General features: G+C 35.3%; 1 pseudogene; it reads right to left on the bottom strand.

Moving 5' to 3' along the window:
- Positions 1–556: 556 nt before the first annotated feature.
- LOC127236067 (mitochondrial transcription rescue factor 1-like) lies at positions 557–5,481 on the bottom strand (annotated as a pseudogene).
- Positions 5,482–6,070: the final 589 nt, after the last annotated feature.

Here is a 6,070-nt window from a genome sequence, read left to right as displayed (position 1 = left end):
CATATCTTATTCGTATCCCTTCAATATTTTCAGTGTGGAAAGGTAAATGAAATATTTGAGTCAGTTTATTTATAAAGAAAAGAGGTACTAGGGATAAATACTGATTCCACTTTAGTGATCTCTTAGACTTCCCAGGCCTCCTGACTGGCACCCACATACAGAGGGCTTGTTTTGGTTCAATGCTTGTTCCCCAGCTGTACAATAGGGTCCCTGTGTTCTCACTGGATCAGGTCATCTGTTTGTTTGTTTGTTCGCTTGTTTTTTCAAAGAAATAAGGCCAATTTATTTTACGATGACACAAGGTAGTAAATGTGGCATCAGCAGGCAGGTCATAATGTCCCCTCTGGCTGGCTCCTCTGGCCCTGGTCTCTGTGCAGGACACGGGAATTCTCAGAAGTCAGGTGTGAAGGAGCACAGTACAAGAGGAAAGCTGCAGATCCCAGCTTCCATAAATAGCTTCAGTGACCCCCCCCCCGACACAACTTTATTTCAGTAAAAGTGTCCTTTTCATTCAGGCCCTTCCTGACAACTGGGAAGCATCTGTGGGCTAAGGCCATTACAACATCACTCAATGCTTGTCACTCTCAGTCTTCTTGCCATAGACGGTTTTCGGGAGAAGGCACATCACGACCTCTGTCCCTGTCTCATTGTTTTCTCCAATGAGTAGATCCAACGTACCTCCCACCTTCACCAATCTGCTCTTCTTCCATATTGTTTTTTCTGTTCAGCCTGAGTTCACCTTTGTAAAATGCATCTTCTACTTTGTTTCTCCCAATATCAAAGCCCATCTTCAGGATAACATACCTGAAGGACTGTACAGCCATCTCCAGGTCTATGTCCTTGACCACACCGGGGTCACCCTCAAGATCTTCTTCTGGCTCGCCACTGTCAGGCCGATGGGTCTCCTCGTTGGAGCCCTCTTCATCTGCATCTTTTTGCAGAGTTTTTATAGTGGATTTTTTGGAGCTAATACTGCTTTTTTTTTAAATTTAAGTTATTATTTTACATGTCGATCCCATTTCCTTCTCCTTCCCTCCCTCCCTCCCTCCCTTTTACCCTCTCTGCCCCCTCACATGCACCCTGACCACCTACCCCTCCCATCCCCCCCACCCCAATTCCACATGTAGGGCAATGCCATCCAGGTGGGGTCATGTAGGTCTGTCAGGTCATTTGAAGTAGGGACTAGGACTTCTCTCCTGTCTCTAGGTTAAGGCAGTTATCCCTCCATGGGGGATGGGTTCGCAAAGTCCTTTTGTGCACCAGGGATACATCCTGGTTCCACTGTCTGAGGTCCCTTAGACTGCTCAGTCCTTCTGGCTGAAACCCATATTCAGGGGTATGTGTCAGTCCCATGCTGGATTCCCAGCTATCAGTATGGGGACCCTTTTCCTCCTCCTTGTCCAGGTCAGCTGTCTCTATGTGTTTCTGCAACCTGGTCTTGTCCTCTCACTCTGCATCTGGGTTCTAGTTCGACTCAGTGTTTAGGTATGGGTGTTTGCTTCTGTTTCTAACAGGTATTAGATGAGGGCTCCATGGATAAGTTAGTTGTTGAAATAAAAAATGAAACCAAAAAAAAAAAAAACCAAAAAATTGCTGCTTTCAGTATACTCAACCATACCTGTAACTAAGCAACTCCTATATATTACTATTGCAAATTCATTTATATCTATTATTTATTTTTAATTATGCAAAATATCACAAGCATTAAATATGTATTAGCATTTAATAAAAAAACTCTCTAATTATAAAGCTAAAGGTGATAAATCATTAACTAGTCCTAGTCCATAATAAATGAACATGAACAAATCAGAATAATAGATATTTAATCTTTGATCAAAATATTAAAATATTTGTCATAAAATTTGATCAATCTTAAGATATAAGCATCATCTAGAATAGGGCATATGTAAGTGCTCTCATGAAACTATGAAGCTGTGGCAATCATTAATATTGATGATTCAATGTTAATAATAGACCCTGAAGAATCAGAAACAATAGTTGTTATCATTATATTTCTATAAGATATTTCTTCCTGGTAATTGCTGAAAAAAGGATGGGGTAGTCATTTAAATTTTTGTAGGATATTTTTCTCAGTACTAATATATTTTTTGCAAACGACTAATATTATAAATGAAACTTGTGGTTATTTATTTTTTGTCATTGGAAGTATTGTTTATATTTGATTGAGCTGTATGTTGTCTGCGGGCACTATTTTAACTTCTGGTTGGTTTAAGAAAACCTAGACACTGTCAGTGGTGCCATCTGCAGGAAGGTGGAAATTGCATATATAAGAAAACTAGCTAAGCATGAACCCATCAGTTTGGAAGTCACAGAAAAAGGCAGCAAGAAGTCTTTCTCTATTGTGCCAGCCTGTGAGTTTCAGCCCTGAGTTCTTCCCAGGCTTCCCTCAGTGAAGGAGTATGATTTGTAATGGTGTTTATCGTTGCAACCGAAAGCAAACTAGAACAAAGGCATTATTTTTACCGTGTATTCATTAATATTTAAGAATTTCATCTAAACTAAAATAAATAATGGCATAAGACAATTTACACAGTGAGGCAAAACATGATACTAAGTGAGATCCTTTGGAAAAGAAGTAGCAAGAATAATTTCTCACCCACTTCCAATGCAGAATTAAAGAAAAATCAATTTTAGGCCTTAATTATTACTTAATCTGTTATACACATATATTTGTAGCAATTTAATAAGACAAATATGCATTTCTTACAAAATCCATGGCTTTGGATGGAAGCGAGGAGCCTTGTGGAAACAACCACATTGAGAGATGCAAACACAGAGAAGTTATTTGGTCACAAGTAACTTTGTAGAGGACCCAAAGTGAGAAGACAAGCTGACAACAGTGACTCTGATGGGAGACTCCTGTCTATTGGTGCCCTAATGGTCCTATGGATGAGGCAGGGACTAAGGTCCATATTTAAGGGTAAACAGGGTTTTGTTAGGACTTTCTGGTGGGTATGTCTTGTAAGCATAACTGAAAGAAAAAGGATAAGGAGGTAGGATCAAGTATTAACTAATATGGCAAATGGTAACATCTAACAGGCTTAAAAGAAATACAAGGCATGCTTTAAAAACTGTGAAAATAATAACAGAAGCATTTTTAGTGTAAGCGTTATAGGTAACTATTCAAGGATCAGAATACTAACAAATAAAACCTGGTCTATAAAGTGTAATTAATTCATTAGAACAATTTGCTATTTACAACTATTTTTTTTTTGCCATGCAACTTTCTAATTAGTAGTGTACCAGGTTCTGAAAATATGTATACATAGGTGCTGCATTTATGTGTTTGCATACATCTAGTTACCAAAACATGTAGAATAGTCATTAGCTTAATTGTTTATTCTAAATATTGTTCTGTTTGTAATAATTTTCATTGTTCTGAGGGTGAATCACACACATATTTATTCATATTTCCTTAGTCAATGTGATGTTAAAAATATTCCTTTGCCATAGAAGTATATTTTTAACCATGACACATAATCAACCATTTCATCAGCCATTGAAATATGCTACAAATACTGAACTGTTAGAATTGCAAAGAAAACAATGGAATTTATTTTAATCGGTAATGCCTGTGATTCATTTCAGAAAATTCAGTAAAAACATTCTCTATAAAAATAAGGAAGTTATGTAAAGAACATTTAGTTCTCTCTTGGTTCACAAACATTTAAAATAGATCCTTTAATATCTGCTATTTGTGATGACTAATTTTTCTTAATGAGGTTAGTGTCTCAATAAAATTTACTAATTTTCCTTACTATTGTCATAAATGAGTTCTATGTCTCTTTCTGGTATGTGCAATAAGCTTCCACATGTAGGTTGAACCACCTAAAGTGGACATGATCATAGCTTCTTTTCATGTATGAAATCTTCAGTTTTACTCTAACAGATTACTTTTGTAGAATCACAGAACTATAAAGTCATAGGAAGATATCTGAGAGCTAGTGAGTTTTTTTTTTTTGCTTAGTTTATAAAAATTTCCTGTTATGAAGTCATGTCTCCAGTTGGCATGTTTGAAAATATAAGAATAGGAACAAAAAGGAACATTCAGTGTAGGTCTGTCCCAGTACTCCAAATTAAAAGATTTTCCTCTACTGACCTATATCAGTGCATCAGAGAAGAGTTTAACTTTTAACAAATAAAAGGAAAAGAAAAAACACACCCAGAAACATAAATTCAAGTCCTATAGCCTCGTGCTAGCTACAGGTGTTGAACATAATTTAGGTTTTAAATGATCAGACTAAAGGACAGACACCAGGTCTCTTTATCTGCACTAAAATCATGCATTATTTTTCTAATTGCAAAGCCAACGACCTAACACTGGCACTCTCCTCTGTGTAGCCAGGAAGAGTCAAATCTAGAAAAGGAAGCCACTAAGAAAATAGATATTTTAATGTTTTTCAGGCTGCAGCTGAGCTAGGAAGGGAGAAATCAGATAACAGATGACCTTGAACATGGAAGATTCTTTCAAAATTAGTCTCTTGTATGTGGCAGGACAATGTGTGTAGTCATATAAATTCAAAGGAAAGATATGATTCAGGGTAGACATGATAGACAGGAATGAAGAAACTGAGTTAAGGAAAGCTGAACTGAATAATACTCCTCCCATGAATGAACTAGAGATCCATCCTACAAAAGTTTAATTGTAGAACATTTTGTCCCCTTTCAATGATACAATTGTCAAGAATCTAATACCTATATTTCATTCTGATGTCATTTCGTAAATTTTGCTAGGAAGGATGTGTGTGTGTGTGTGTGTGTGTGTGTGTGTGCCATACACATGTGCCTCTGTAGTCAAAGATTTACTTCCGACCTAATATTATACTGATTAATCAATCTTTCTTACATGGTCAATTATTCTTTTTAAGTCTTAGGATTTTCACCAGATATGAAACTCTGTAAGTCACAGGATTATCTCCTATTGGATAACCAAATACAAATCTCATTATTAATGCAGACTAACTAGTATTTATTGCTAAAATTATCAACAAATTGATATATAATGTGTATATATTGCAGAGAATACCACAGAACAGAAAAAATGGGTGACTAATTAAATAATGAGAGGGTATTTTTTTAATAAAAGTAAGCTAACAGATTATTTACATTTAAAATAACCTATGGAATAATGTGTACTGGAATAAACTGGGTTTCAGAAAGTACACTTCAGAATACTTATAATTAACATAGCAAAAATATAAATTTAATTTTAAAACACTAGGTTTGATAGTAAGAAAAGAGCTGAAAGAAAAATTCTTAATTCCAATATATAAATTCAGATTCTAGATGACTGTATTTTTTTTTCAAGTATGTAGTATTTACATGCATCAGTAAAGAAAATCTAGCAACATTTACTTTCAAATGTAATTTGTAGATCACATGCTATGATCTGGATGTAATGGTCCACATGCACGCTAGGCAAATACTTTACCAATTGGCTACAACCACATCATTACACATGACATATAAGATCACATATTGGAAATATGTTTTATCTCCATCAATCTCAGGTAGCAGAGAGCTGTGCGGGCTCTTGTTCTCAATGCTAGTACTTGAGAGGTTGCCATAGGAGGTTCACCTTGACTTTAGGACAAGTGGTCCTCCCAAGGGAAGAGCAAAGAAGTTGGTTGCCCAGTGTGAATGGTTAGCTCTGAAGACATACATACAAGTAAGAGTAATGGACTCAGCAGGTCAATATATATATATATATATATATATATATATATATATATATATATATATATATGCATGTAAGCATTAACAATTAATGAAATTAGTCCATAAATATTATGAAATGCTGAAATGAGTAGATGGGAGAGTTTGGGGGAGGAAAGAGAAGGGAGAAATTAATTAATTATAATCTCAAGATTTTAAAAAATAGTAAAAGAAAAAAGAACATAATATAAAAGAAAACCATAAATCATACAGCTTCAATATATATTCATAGTTAAAAGAAAGAAACTAAAACAAAACTTCAACATCATTTAGCATTTGCAAGACATCTTATCACTCAATTTTCCACCATGTCAAGTCATTATAATATCATATA

This window comes from Phodopus roborovskii, unplaced genomic scaffold (genome assembly GCF_943737965.1).
Source record: "Phodopus roborovskii unplaced genomic scaffold, PHOROB, whole genome shotgun sequence".
Taxonomy (NCBI): domain Eukaryota; kingdom Metazoa; phylum Chordata; class Mammalia; order Rodentia; family Cricetidae; genus Phodopus; species Phodopus roborovskii.
Note: the sequence above shows the minus strand (reverse complement) of the source record. Positions and strands in the feature narration are given on the sequence as shown.